The 14,273-nt window shown below is 28.6% G+C and overlaps 1 protein-coding gene across 1 annotated transcript in view; it reads left to right on the plus strand.

Moving 5' to 3' along the window:
• Nucleotides 1–14,273, plus strand: part of LOC107445240 (uncharacterized) — a 297,517-nt gene that overhangs the window by 161,162 nt on the left and 122,082 nt on the right. The window lies entirely within an intron of this gene.

Genomic DNA, 14,273 nt, shown 5'->3' on the forward strand with positions numbered 1-14,273 from the left:
TATCGTTTGGTAACCGTACCTGTAACAGTGTCCCCACATATAGAAAGTGGCATTTTTTTTTAAAAAATAATCATGTTAGGGTTTGCATCATAAAGAAAATTAGAAATAAATTTATAAAGCACTTGGTTGCTTTTAATCAACATTTGGGTTACCAGACGGAAAACAGTGACCCCACAGATGCAAAGTTTGTTATGGTACATAAAGAAATGTTTGTTATGGTATATGAAGAACATTGAAAATAAATTCATATCTTGGTTACTTATGTCATTATTTATCATTTGGTAACCGTACCTGTAACAGTGTCCCCACAGATAGAAAGTGGCATTTTTTTTTAAAAAATAATCATGTTAGGGTTTGCATCATAAAGAAAATTAGAAATAAATTTATAAAGCACTTGGTTGCTTTTAATCAACATTTGGGTTACCAGACGGAAAACAGTGACCACACAGATGCAAAGTTTGTTATGGTACATAAAGAAATGTTTGTTATGGTACATGAAGAACATTAAAAATAAATTCATATCTTGGTTACTTATGTCATTATTTATCATTTGGTAACCGTACCTGTAACAGTGTCCCCACAGATAGAAAGTGGCATTTTTTTTAAATAATCATGTTATGGTCTGTATCATAAATAAAATTAAAAATAAATTTATAAAGCACTTGGTTGCTTTTAATCAACATTTGGTTCGCAAACCGACAGCAGTGACTCCACAGATGCAAAGTGGTGATTTTTTTCAAATAATCATGTTACAGTGTGTGTCATAAAGAACAATAAAAATGAATTTATATAGCACTTAGTTGTTTCTGATCAACATTTGATTAACAAACCTCTAACGTGGTACCACCGATAGAAATTGGTGATTTTTTTTCTTCTTCAAATAATCTTGTTAAAATAGTTTTAGTTAACGAGCAAATAGCTTTAATGACTTTGACTTTATTTCATCTTTAGTCTTCGTCTGTATATTTCTTTTACCTTTATTTCTTGAAAATGATAGCCTTGAAATCAATTGATTTTGAATTCATTTTAATATTTTCATCATTATATGAAAATCCAAAAATTTATCTGTTTATTGTGCCAAAGATAGTTAAAAATGAAATTTTTGGACAGAATAAACCTAATCACAAAGAAAAATATTAAAACTATTTAAAGGTTTTTATATCTTTTTTATAACAGTTGTTGAACAGCCGGCCCAATATTAAGTTTAAAACAACCAATTTTCAACTCCATAGCATTGTAATTTTTAATTCAATCCAGAAGACAACATAAATTTGGATCAAATATTGGGCGAAATTTGCCTTGCAGAATTTTTTGATGCAACTAACCTGCATCTGCGTTGCATGAAGAGGAAAACCCTAAAACCTCCCACTTTTAGCCTGTCAGCAAGAGGTTACAATAAGTTTGAAAATTTGAGGATAGGTATGACAGGGCCAAGAAATACTTGAAAGCAATAAAAATTCGGCGCATATCTTTATGAATCCATTTTCGATCAAAAGTGCAGAAGCGCACTATTCCAATAAATACTTTTGTTAACGCTGTGATGTTTTTCACTTACCTCATTTTTCCGTTATTGTTAAAGGATCTGAAGACGTCTTTAAAATTTTAGTTATTTAGTAACTCAGTTGGAGTAAAAGCTTTTGGTTAGAAATTTTTAAAATGTGATACTTTTTTTACTTGAAACGATTAATAAGAAATTTGACTTTTTGAAAATGCATAATTCTAAGAAATTCCGAACCTTTGGGTGCATCATCCGTAAAATCCATTTAACAGCAAATTCCATTTTTTCAGTAATATTTATTTTATTAGAGTGATTCAGTGATTTTACTGCAATTGTTACGGTAGAAATTACGGCATAATTTTTTTTTGTTTCGTAATATGTTCTGGTAAAAATGGATTTTACGATAAAAAGTACCAACTCCCTGAGTGACGATATTTTTTACTTTAATTTGATACGGAATATTTTACAGGGAAGTTGATATTAATCACATGTTTTTATGATGGAGTAAAGTTAAAAATTCTGTAAATAAACACGAAACAAATTTCACAAAGAAACTATCGTTCAACTAAATGATTTTCCCATTGATTTGGTTATTTTTGCATGTACGCACCATTTTACTTCTTAAATAAAGCATTATTTTCGATGCACAAAATCTTTTTTGTGTTTCAATGCATGTAGTTTAAGCATATTTCTATGAAAATAATACCATAGTTTATAAAAATTTCTAAACTTGACCTAAAATGGGTTTAAAAAAATTGTTTAGTACTCGTTGTAAAGTTTAAACATTTTATTGTATTGTATTTTTTTTCTCTTCGTGGTACATTTTGTTAGTTTATATGCCTTAAGACTTTTATGTAATATAAATATAGATTTTAAAAAAAAGGAATTTTGAAATTGAATTTGTACAATGAATAATAAATTACATCCATTGGAACACAAATTGCGAATACATAAAATAAAATATCACATATGTAAAGAAAGAAAAATAATGTTCCCTTTCTGCAAAAATATTTTATGAAACAAAAGAACCCAATAAATTTTTATTATTAGTCACCGATGAAACTAATGTCAAAGAAAAGTGAAAAGAAAAATATTGATTCGCACTTACTTACCCGTTAACCATTTCTTTAAACTTGAAAAATTTGTTCTTCTAATACTCTTTTTTTGTAAAACGGACTTTTATACTGAAGTTTAACGCCTATTTGAAAAATTGAAAACAGCAAGAGAAATGGAAGTAAGTTCTTGACAGTTTGATTCTGAGCTACTTTCAGTCATTTTTTTTACCATCGACTTAAACTACGTTTTTGCCCATTTCTTAATGTATAGCACAATTTCAGATATTTTATCTACCTTCTAATAAATTTTATTGTATTAAATGCGCAATTTAAATTTATCTTCAAGTCTTCAAGAGTAATAATTTTCTTATTAATACGAATTTACCATTTTAATCATCATTTCTCCCAAAATAATTTATAAAATTCAGAAGAAAAAATCCTAGTTTTCTTATTCCTATTATTTCGAAATTCCTAAATCTTATTATTTTGAAATTTTTGTTTCAAAAAAGAACTTAAGACAGTTTTTCTTCTGACGTATAGTATTTCAACTAAAATTATAGTATTGAAGTATAGTATTTCTCTATGCTAACCAAATGAAAATGATACAACGTTTGTCGTAAGATTACCTGCTAACTGGGGGTAATGGTGTCACGTGCTTCATTATCAATCATTATATTGACATTTTTCCTTATATTAACACTTGGTATGTGCTACCACTTTTAAAATTTCAAAGAACGAATAGAGAAAAATGATTTATGATTGAAATGATTTTAGAGAATTCCTAATATAACTTTAGTTATTTGCCTAAAAAAGCTATGTTAGTCATTAATTGCTCAAGATAATTATAAAATACGCTAAAGCATCGAATATATAAGTTAGTTTGTCAGCAAAAAAAATTTCTCTTTCATACGAAGAAAAATACAAGTAACAAAATGGATTGTTTCTTTATTTTATCGCACGCACAATGAAAAGCAGCCAACACAAAATGCATGAAATAAATATATTATATTGCCTCGACATGTGTTCTCGAAAGTCAATAAACTCGATCTCCTGCTAACAGTTATTGTCGCATGGCCTTCTGGGTAAAAGATTCTGATACTAAGGTCTTAGCAATTCCTTTTATATAAGCAGCTGGGTTAGTCATTTCACGAATATTTATTCAAGGCTTAATGAGAAATAGATTAATTCTAACTGAACAAACATAACGGTCATTTTAGAGAAAGAGCGTTAAATAACCGCCAAGTACTTTTAGGCCAGTGAAATGATGTTAATATCAAATTTTATTTCTTGTAACTCTGATAAATATCTTCATTATTATTGCTGAGACTAAAGAAAAGATTCATTTGGGATATTAACTTTGCAAACTTACCTATTTATAAAACAAACGATTTTTAAGATAAAATTGTTAACAAATTGAATTTAAATATATATATATTAATATTTGAAGTGCTTTAAATTAAAATATCGTTTGCTGCAAACTTTAAACGATGTTAAATGTAACTATACCATGCAAAGTAATCATTATTTTTTCATGATATTAAGGTTCAACGTGAGTGGATGCAGGGTTTAATTTAACTCTTTATTATGGTTTCAACGATGGTTTAAAGGTACCGAATTTTGATTTCAGTTTGCGCCTATTTTCTGGAAAGTGTATTAGAATTCGTAACCAAAATCTAATTTTCTCCAAATAAATATACTTCTTTAGGTTCAATCTGACATATTAACCTCAAAATATATATCATTGGCTAATTGGAAAATTAAGAATTTTACAGATATCCAATGACTTTTGTTGGTATTATTGCAGTGAGCTTTTTAAAAGCATTGCAAAGTGATGTCGACAATTTGTAAAACCCAAGATCTCCAACTGGCCTACGACATATAATAAAGAAGGCAACTTCAAGTAGTATAATGAATCTATAATAATAAAAGGAAGAGCTTGTGTGTCGATCTTATGATTCCCCTACTATTTGTACCAGCGTCTTGCAACTTGCACAGTGAATAAAAAAGGTAATATTTGCATCCAATCCCAAAAATCGTTCAAAAATTTCAATTCGATCGTTCTTGAGTGTCTTTTGAAAAAAGGAATTTTCTTACTGGCTTTGAACTTGCCTTTGATAAAATTTAACTGCAAAATAATTTCGACTTTTTTTCCAAATAATTTAAAGATAACATCAGTGAGGTTTGCTAGCATTAAGCTGTCAGTAATGAAAAAAAGAAATGATTACACACTTTTTAATATTTAATTCTTATTTATACGCTATTTCAAGTAAGCTGACTGCTCGATACTTGAACGCGATAACGCAAGTAAACTACATCAGCAAATTATTATCTCGAAATTATCTGAAACCACCTGTTTATTTTGTTTACAGTAGACAATTTCAAAACGTGTTTATAAATAAAATGTATGTAAATAAGATAAAATCAATGGTATTTGAATTTTAAAAAAAATTTCCTAAAAGCAATATGAATGCAGAAATAGTGCGCATTAGTTCATAAGGAGAAATATAAAAGATTGCCATAATATTATTGAAGAGAGTGATGCTTATTCAATTTTGGAAATAAATACAAATTTAAATAATAAGAAATAAGCTTTATACTAAGATGTTTATACTAACATGCTTCCCTCAATTAAGTTTATTTAAAAATAAAGATTAGCTTTACACGTGGATTGCTTAAGCGAGTTTAAATCCTATTAAAGATTTATCAATGACAGAGTTTATCGCAGGAGAAGTAACACTTCCTAAAAATATGTCTCTTTATCAAACCCTCCACACATTCTACAGTAAAAGATTAAACAATAATATTCTTTTTTGACTTATCTATTCCTTCATCTTTTATTTCCTATACCATATGTCTTTTGTAATACCTCAGTATATCCCCAAAACCAAACTTATCTCTCATCCCATATTTTTTTAAAGCAAAATTTAAATTTATGTGATACTTATTGTAAAACTTTTATTGTTCTTAATAACTTCTAACGCCAAACCTTCAAACTCTTTAGTTTTCACACATAAATAATGAATTTAAGAGTGATGTATATAAGGGTTTCATTCAACGAAGTTTAATTAAAATTCCTTCCAGGGAGTTTCTCACAAAAACCATCAAAAGAGAATACATAAATCGAAGCTGGTTTGACCTAAAAAAAAAATTCTTATTGCTAAAATTAATGCTCCAACATTTCCAAACCATGTTATTTGAAAAACCTATTCAGCCATTTTTTTTCTCGTCTCTAATCGAGGAGTAAGTAAAAGATTATATATAACACTCTGGATAATTTATAGGGTAAACAAAAATAATAAAATATTTCGAAATTTCTTTCTTATATAAAAAAAATGAAAGCATCCATAAAAAATAGCGAAGAATCAGATGGTTCCATCGCATAGAACATTTCATCTCTTCTTTGAAGATAATGAAAGTCGGGGCCCCCTTTTTTAAAGCCCCTCTTTTTTAGCCATTATTCTTGAATTTACGAGGCACAGTAAAGATGGCTAAACTCTTGTATAAAGAGCTGTTAAAAGCTGCGTTCAACCATGGGCGGAAAAAATTTTTGTTCTTGTTTTGATGCTTAAAAGAAGTTTCGCAGTATTTTATCCTACCTGTCTTTGATGGCAATTCCTCTCAATGTTTGTAAAAAAAAAATTCCGAAGTATAATGTATCGAGGGGAAATTTCATTGAAATTGGTGACATTAATGACACTCAATATCGCTAATAAAACATTATGATTCTGAACAAAATATATTTTCAGCAAAATTTATTGCTTAAAAATAATTCTTATTTGTAACGGTAATAATTACTTTATATCTGAATATTTTTTACTCTAGTCATATTTTTTAATGGAATCGAATTTAATCTGTAATTTACAAATTGTGTGTATAATGTTTTTGACTGTAGGTTCGTTTTGTTATATTAATTATAATTTAAATTACTTTGCGTAATTTAGTATGTGCAGTACAATGCTTACTAAATATAAATATTTTCTGTATCTATACTCGCTCTTTACTTCTAAATAATCAAAACCTTAATCTATGGCCTCACACAGACAATCGCTCACAATACATTTATGTTTTATTTATATATATATTTATATATATATATATATATATATATATATATATATATATATATATATATATATATATATATATATATATATATATATATATATATATATATATATATATATATATATATATATATATATATATATATATATATATATATATATATATATATATATATATATATATATATATATATATATATATATATATATATATATATATATATATATATATATATATATATAATATATATATATATATATATATAGAGAGAGAGAGAGAGAGAGAGATATTATTCGTTGTTTTTTAAGCTTGAACGGTATTTTGTTCTAAGATAATTTTCAGATTAAAGTGATTTGCATGCATTTTCAAGAGTATTTGCATATTCAAGCGTATTAAGCGTAGATATTTAATTCCTGAATACCTTTATATCCTTTATCAAAACTTGAAATTAATTTTTTTTCCTCGTATATGTAACGCTGAAGAACTGCTTTGAATCTGCACCCTTAATGTAACATATGCTTGCAAATTTCCTTTTTTATGTCAAAAAACTTATTTATTAAGATTTATTACGGGAAAGATATTTTGAAAATCTAAGGCATCGTCATCAAAATCATGGTAAAGTCCGAATGAAAATCGTAAATCCAATTAAAATTGAAAGCTGTGAGAATCAATCATTTGAAATTTGTTTTAGCTTTATTCGACAATAAAGTTGTTTTTGATGCTTTTAATTCAGCATAAATAATGATTGACTTTGGTTGATAATTCCTATGATGCTGATAATTTTATTTCTTACACACTCAACTATTGAGTTATTATCCCAAATGCACATATTGTTTTCGTTTTAATTTTTAACAAAGAGTTTAAAAGCGTTTCTTAACAACGATGCTTACATAACATCTAATAAAACAATTATCCCTAAGATTATTCTAATGATTAGAGTGATAAATAATTTTGATAAAAACCGAGTAACAATTCTGTCTTTTTAACTGAACCATTTAACGGCATGAAATATATAGAACAAAGGTAATATTTATAGAAAATAATAATGATAATAAGCGAATAATAGCATATTTTATGATGATTAATAAAGCACTTTAACTTCTGTTGCCTCCTTGCTTAAAAATATCGTCAAAAAAAATTTCAAAAATTAACTTTGTAAAAATAAACAAACCCTCTTTATCTGAACAGTTTTATTCTTATTTTTCAAGCATAGATTGCATTAAAATTTTCTTGATCTTTTGTTGTTACTGTGGTAATAATTTGGTGCAAACTCAAGAAATTAATATGAATTTGAATCTAGTTTTAAGTTAAGCATAAGCTTACATAAGGTTTCATTATAAGACGAGTATTCTTCAAGATAAACTGAATATAAAAATTACTGAAGCATTAATAAGAAACTATCTGCATCACATCAACGGAAACAGCAGCAGCAACTTTATATTCAGCAGAATTCAATCTAAAGCAATTCTATGCAAATTTGGAATCGAATATTTTCGCTCAAATAGTTATTTATCGATACGGAAAATAAACAATGCACATACTAAAGGAATTTTTGATTTGAAACAACAAAACTCGGAATATTTCTTCTTTAGAAATCTTTTCTGGCATTGTAATATTGCTGGAGGGTGTGGGAAGGTATGGGGCGCATTACAAACATTTAGGTATTTTCTTCATGCCCGCTACAATGCTTACTTTTTCTTCGAAAGTAAACCACTCTGCTGACGTAGTAGATAAGGAAAGGAGTGGATTTAGAGAACGCAAGAATGAAGAACGAAATGGCTAGAAAAATATGAAAGAGATTTCTTCTCCTGCTTTTCCAAGATCTGTTTTTGTTGCTCTATATTCCAGAAGAAAAAAATGTTCCTCGCAAATGTGGTTCTCAAAATCGGAGAAAAAGATTTGAATGACGTATTTTGGATTCTGGAACATTCCAGACTATAAGTGGTATGAATCATTCGATGCTCTTGGTGAAACTATACGCACTTTTTGTTTAAATCTTTGCTACAGTTTTGTTTTTGATGAAGATCTTAGTAAAAAAAAGCTGGTTAATGACAAATTAGTTTGATTATCCCTGAATAAAATTAACAGCATTAGCAGAATAAATGAATATTCTATAATTGAACAGCTTTACGAAAGAAATTTGTTACCAAGGGATTATTGTTGGAAAAATTGAGATTTTTAGGGAATTAATCTCTGAGAATTTTTTCCCATAATTTTGTTTATTGAATTATGCAAGAATTATTTATTTTGCCAAATCATTACATTTGAAAGATTTTGGTTAAAGAAGCTACTATGGGATAGTCTTTGGGTATTTTTGGAGGGGATGAGTGTTCCAAGTGCATTTTGTAACAAACAGACGACGATAACATCGGAAAAACTCTATTTTAGTGGTATTTAAAGCCAAGAATGTGAATGCTTAGATGTGAGCAGCTCAAATTAGCAAAATGAATAATCCCAAGAAATTGATAAGGAAAGGTGGGCTTAAATGTTATAAAGATTACAACCATTGCTTCGTATGCAATATTAAGGCAGATTTTCATAGCTTCCTTCCACACCTTTGAAATGGGTGCTGGAATTTTTTTGGTTAAATAAAATTTTCAACAGCCACCATGTTAGAGTCAAACATTTTCGAACTGCATTTCTTAGATGTTAGTTAGGAAAATAGTTAGAATGCTGCCTAAATCCACTTAAACTAAAAATCTGTATTGGAATATAACAAATTCCTGTAAGCCTGCTTTGCTTGTTAAAAACAATCAGAATCAGATCAATCAAAAAAAAATTACGTCAATGATTAAAATAATGGGGCTATCTATCTGACGATATTTTATTTAGAACTACAATTAAAATATTTTTTCCAATGCCCACCCGTGTTAACATTCGTCAATTCAGGCATATACAGGGTGAATTTGTTGGCCTCTCTTTCAGGGGCACCATATTAGGTGGGCCAACGTTGCTCTCACAGTGAGGACAGATTGTACAGAGAAAGAAAGAACATCCATGCCTTTCCCGGGATTTGAACCCAGAACCTTTCTGATGCAAGGACAGTTCCCTACTCCCTACACAGGCCGGTCGGCTCACAATATTAAAATATACAGATATGTTTTTAGAGGGAAAATCAATCAAAAAAATTTTGCCTACAAGCAATACATTTGCTTTTGTTTACAATCAAATATAAAATATTTGCAAGAGTACTCATTTGCGTTACCAGAGTCATTTTCAAATGTTTCTGTATTGAGTTAATCAAAAATTATGCTTATGAGCAATACAGCCCTTTTGTTGGCAATTAAATATAGGATATGTGTATGGAGGGCATTCTTCTGTGTTAACAGGATCATTTTCATATGTATCTGTACTGGGTAAATCAAAAATTATGCTTATAAGCAATACAGTTAACCTTTACAATACCTTTTGTTTGCAATCAAATAGAGAATATTTGATTACCCATTCCTTAGTGTTACCAGGGTCATTTTCATATGTTTCTAAACTGGGTTAATCAAAAATCATGCTTATTAGCAATAAATTTGCTTTTCATTACATTCAAATATATAATATTTTTTTGGCTTTACATATATGAAAAGTCATAGTTTTTATATAAAGGTCATAAGTCTTATTATTCCATTAAGTCATCTGTCTTAGAATTTTATTGAAGCAATAAATTTTGTAATAGCAGTCACAATTCTTAAAATTACAATTCTTATGATAAAAATTACAATTCTTATGAGAAAAGTCAGTATTATTATTATTATTTTAAATAACGATATTAATGCTTGTCATTTACTTAATAAACTATGGAATATGTTTTGAATGATCTAATGCCATTTTTACTCTTACTACTTTTCCTTTTACTGCCCACGTGGTAGTCGTGTGATAAGTTTAAGCCCTAAAGTTAGAAATTTAGACATTCTGAACTATTTTTTCTTGGATTTTTCTACTCCTACACTTTCTGCAAAGATTGTGTTCCAAAAAGGAATGAAAAAGAGACATTACCTATATTCTGACTACCAATGAAGACGAATGGATAGTGGAAACTTCGAGAATATTTCTGTTCGAAATATTCCGGTCAGAGCTTTTTTTAGCTCCTAAAAAAGATCACATTTGCTTTGATGGAGCAGTTTACCTGCCAAGTATTCGATGGAATTCGAATACGACGGAGCTGAAAATCGTCATGAAAATAGATCGCCAGTAAAATTTTAGAATATCACATTTAAAGTTACAAATTTATTCCAATTGTAAATATATTTTAGGGGTAGTGAGTCGTGTTTTATCGACTTTTGGAATGTGTTTAACGCCATCAAATTTAACTATCATAAAACTAGATATATTATAGTATTTTCAACATTCGTATATTATTACGACTTTATTTTCTCTAGAGAGTGTTTAACGCCATCAAATTTAACTATCATGAAACTAAATATATATTAGTATTTTCAACATTCGTACATTATTATGTTTTTATTTTTTCTAGAACTTGCTCAACGCCATGATATTTAACTATCATAAAACTAGACATATTGTAGTATTTTCAGCATTCGTGCATTATTATGTTTTTATTTTATTAGAGAAGCCAGTCCTGAGAGTTAGTCCCGGCTTTTTTCAGATTTCAAAGTCAACCTATCTTTCCCAACTAAACCAATTTCGCTCATGTTATTCAATGGAAATGGGTGTTCCTGGTTAATTTTTGGGCAATTTTACCCAGAGACTCAGTGCTTGGTGGGTTAAACTATTATAAACTATTGAATCAATAAATTATTTTAAAAGTACAAACTATTCCAAGCACCAGGAGTTCCTGCCCTACATATATAACCCTGGCTGCTTCCTAAATACACAGAGGGCTTCAATATAACGTGCAAAATCAAAATTTAAAAGCAGGCATACAATAATAAGTACATATCAGAACATAAAAAGTATCTGCATTAACTTTATTAGGTTTAGAATTATACGTAATATGAAAGGAAAATAAAGAAAATGTAGTTCCACAACATTTTATTCTGAATATATTTTCATACATGCATTTAAGATGTTTGGAGACATGCTGCATGTAAATTTAAGCCTGCATCTTCAAGCAGTTGGTAAACATTTTAAGCCTTTTCTGTTGTAAAATTGGTGGTAAAATGCAATTAACAAATTTTGAAAGCCTTAAATTAGTAAGATCTACAGACATAGCCAGTATGTCTGTAATACTCGTTACTCTGCACTGTAAAAATAGGAATCGCGATCAGTTCATTAAAAAGGATAACAACTACTTTATAAAAACCAAGGGTAATTCTTGATGCAATCAAATACCAAAGACAATTCCTTGTGTAGTCAAACACCAGAATACTTCTTTGAAGGTCATTTAGTTGCTCCTTTTTTCAAGTAGTTTTAGTTTCTCAAATGTTTTTGAAATAAATTAGCTTTATACAGTTGCAGAATATAATAAATTTGCTTTAGGCTTAATACAGCGGAAACTGATGTGATTTTAATACAAGGAGATTATTTAATATAATTGACAGATGTATGTGAATTATCTAATAAGAACATAATTATCTTCATGAAACAACTGAAAACGAACTCGCCTTTTCAGTAGAGTGAACAGTAGTCAAACCTTTTGTAGTAGTTAAGCTGCATGAAAGGGGACGAAAAATTACCCCTTACTGAAACTTGCTCCATAGAAAACAATCTACTGATTTAATCTAATAATTTTTCAATGTCCTAAGAAAATTCCTTTCTTCGAAATAAAAATGATTCAGAAGTAGTTTGTGTATGCCTCTGATCTTGGTGTAAGCCTGTTATGTTATTAGTGGTGTGATAGGTTTGGTAATATAGGATTCAGAATTATTAAAATAATAGTGTTAAAATATAGTATAAATGTTTGTATTGAGCCAAATAATGATATATTTAATAATAGAAACTTTATGGGACACAATTTTAAGAAAATGGGAGAAAAAAATCTGTTTAAAAGAAATTACTTTTAATTAGTTCATATTTCGGTTCGGTTATTTACAATCCCCTGTCCTACAACTACTCGCTCTCTTTTTTTTGGAGATTTTCCGCTCGGTTGTAGTTGGCTGCAATAATAACACAAGCTTCTATTTCGTTTAAAATTTGTTATTAATATTAAAGCAGTTACTCAAAAGCTTATAACAGAATCGAGTGCTTTCAAGTAGAGTGTTTGCAAATATAGTGCAATTGCGAATTGATTAGCCATTGTACAATGATAAGCATTTTTTCTCCGGAGATGGGATTTTTACATCAAATTAATTTTTAGTTTTTTTTTTCAGATAGTTTCCGAAATTTTCTCATGATATATAGGAACATTTTACTTCTTACATAAAAATCGAGTTTTTTTTTACGAAAAAAAATCATTCTTTTTAATTATTTTATAATGCTTCTCATCAATGTGTGGCTCATTAATTTGCCCCAAACTTTTATATTCGTGTTAGTGCTTCATTATAATATTATTCAAAATCTTAGATTCTAATTAAAATTAAATAATCTTTAGTTACATTTTTTTCTCATTAAATATTTAAGTTAAATATAACATGTATGTGATGAGTTACGTTTAATTAATGCCTATTTGAACTCAAACAATTGATAATTTGATCTTCTTACCATCCTCTCTGAGTTCAAATTATCAATATTTTACTACATACACACTTTTTTCTTAGATGAACTCAAAATTACAAAATACTTCCCCCATCTTCATACTTCATCTTCTTCTTCTTCTTCTCATTGGCACGACAGCCCAGGATGGGCCTTGGCCTTCTCAACAAGCCTATGCCAAGACATTCTTCCCTTAGCCAAGGTTCTCCAGTTAATTATCTTTAAAATTTGTAGGTCCTTTTCAAGGCAGTCTAAAAATCTTAGGTTTGGTCGTCCTCTTTTTCTTGTACCTGTTGGCCTGGCACAGAAAACTTTTATGGTTGTCCTGCTATCCTCCATTCTTATAATGTGGCCTGTCCATTTAATCCTTTGAATTTTGATAAATTTAATGACATCAGGTTCTTTATATGCTTTGTAGAGTTCCGTATTTGATCTTCTAAACCAGGTACCGTTTTTACTTATTCCACCAAAAATGCTTCGCAGTATTTTTCTCTCAAAACTAGCTATCATATTTTCATCTCCACGGGTCATTGTCCAGGTCTCACATGCGTATGTAAGCACTGATCGTATAAGACATTTATAGAGTAACACTTTTGCTTTTCTTTTTATTAGGCTTGACTTAAGATATTTTCTTAGGCCATAAAAATACTTACTACTACATCTTTATACTACTACTACTAAAACAGAAATTCTTTTTTAACATAGAAACTTATAAAATTTTTAAATACCAAAGCAAACAAAGTTGTATAACTTAAATCATTTAGAGCACAAAATAAAAGTTAGTAAAATACTAAAAATAGTAAAAGTACTCATGCTACTAAAACATATACTACTAAATTCTAATAATGCATGGAAATGAAATAAATTGTAGGAAAAACAAAGCTTACAGCACTTGTAAAAATATTCTCAAATGTTCTACTTAATGCTTTAAAAAAAGGAAAAGTAGTAAAATGATGCTTTTCAAAAACTATTTTCTATACTATTCCTTAAGTCTGAAGAACATTAGGTTTGAAATAAAATTAACCATTAGCGTTACCAATGTTCTTCTAAAAGAAAACTTTTACTTTTAAAAT

This window comes from Parasteatoda tepidariorum, chromosome 10, assembly GCF_982258835.1.
Source record: "Parasteatoda tepidariorum strain Cologne lab strain chromosome 10, Ptep-v5.0, whole genome shotgun sequence".
Lineage (NCBI taxonomy): Eukaryota > Metazoa > Arthropoda > Arachnida > Araneae > Theridiidae > Parasteatoda > Parasteatoda tepidariorum.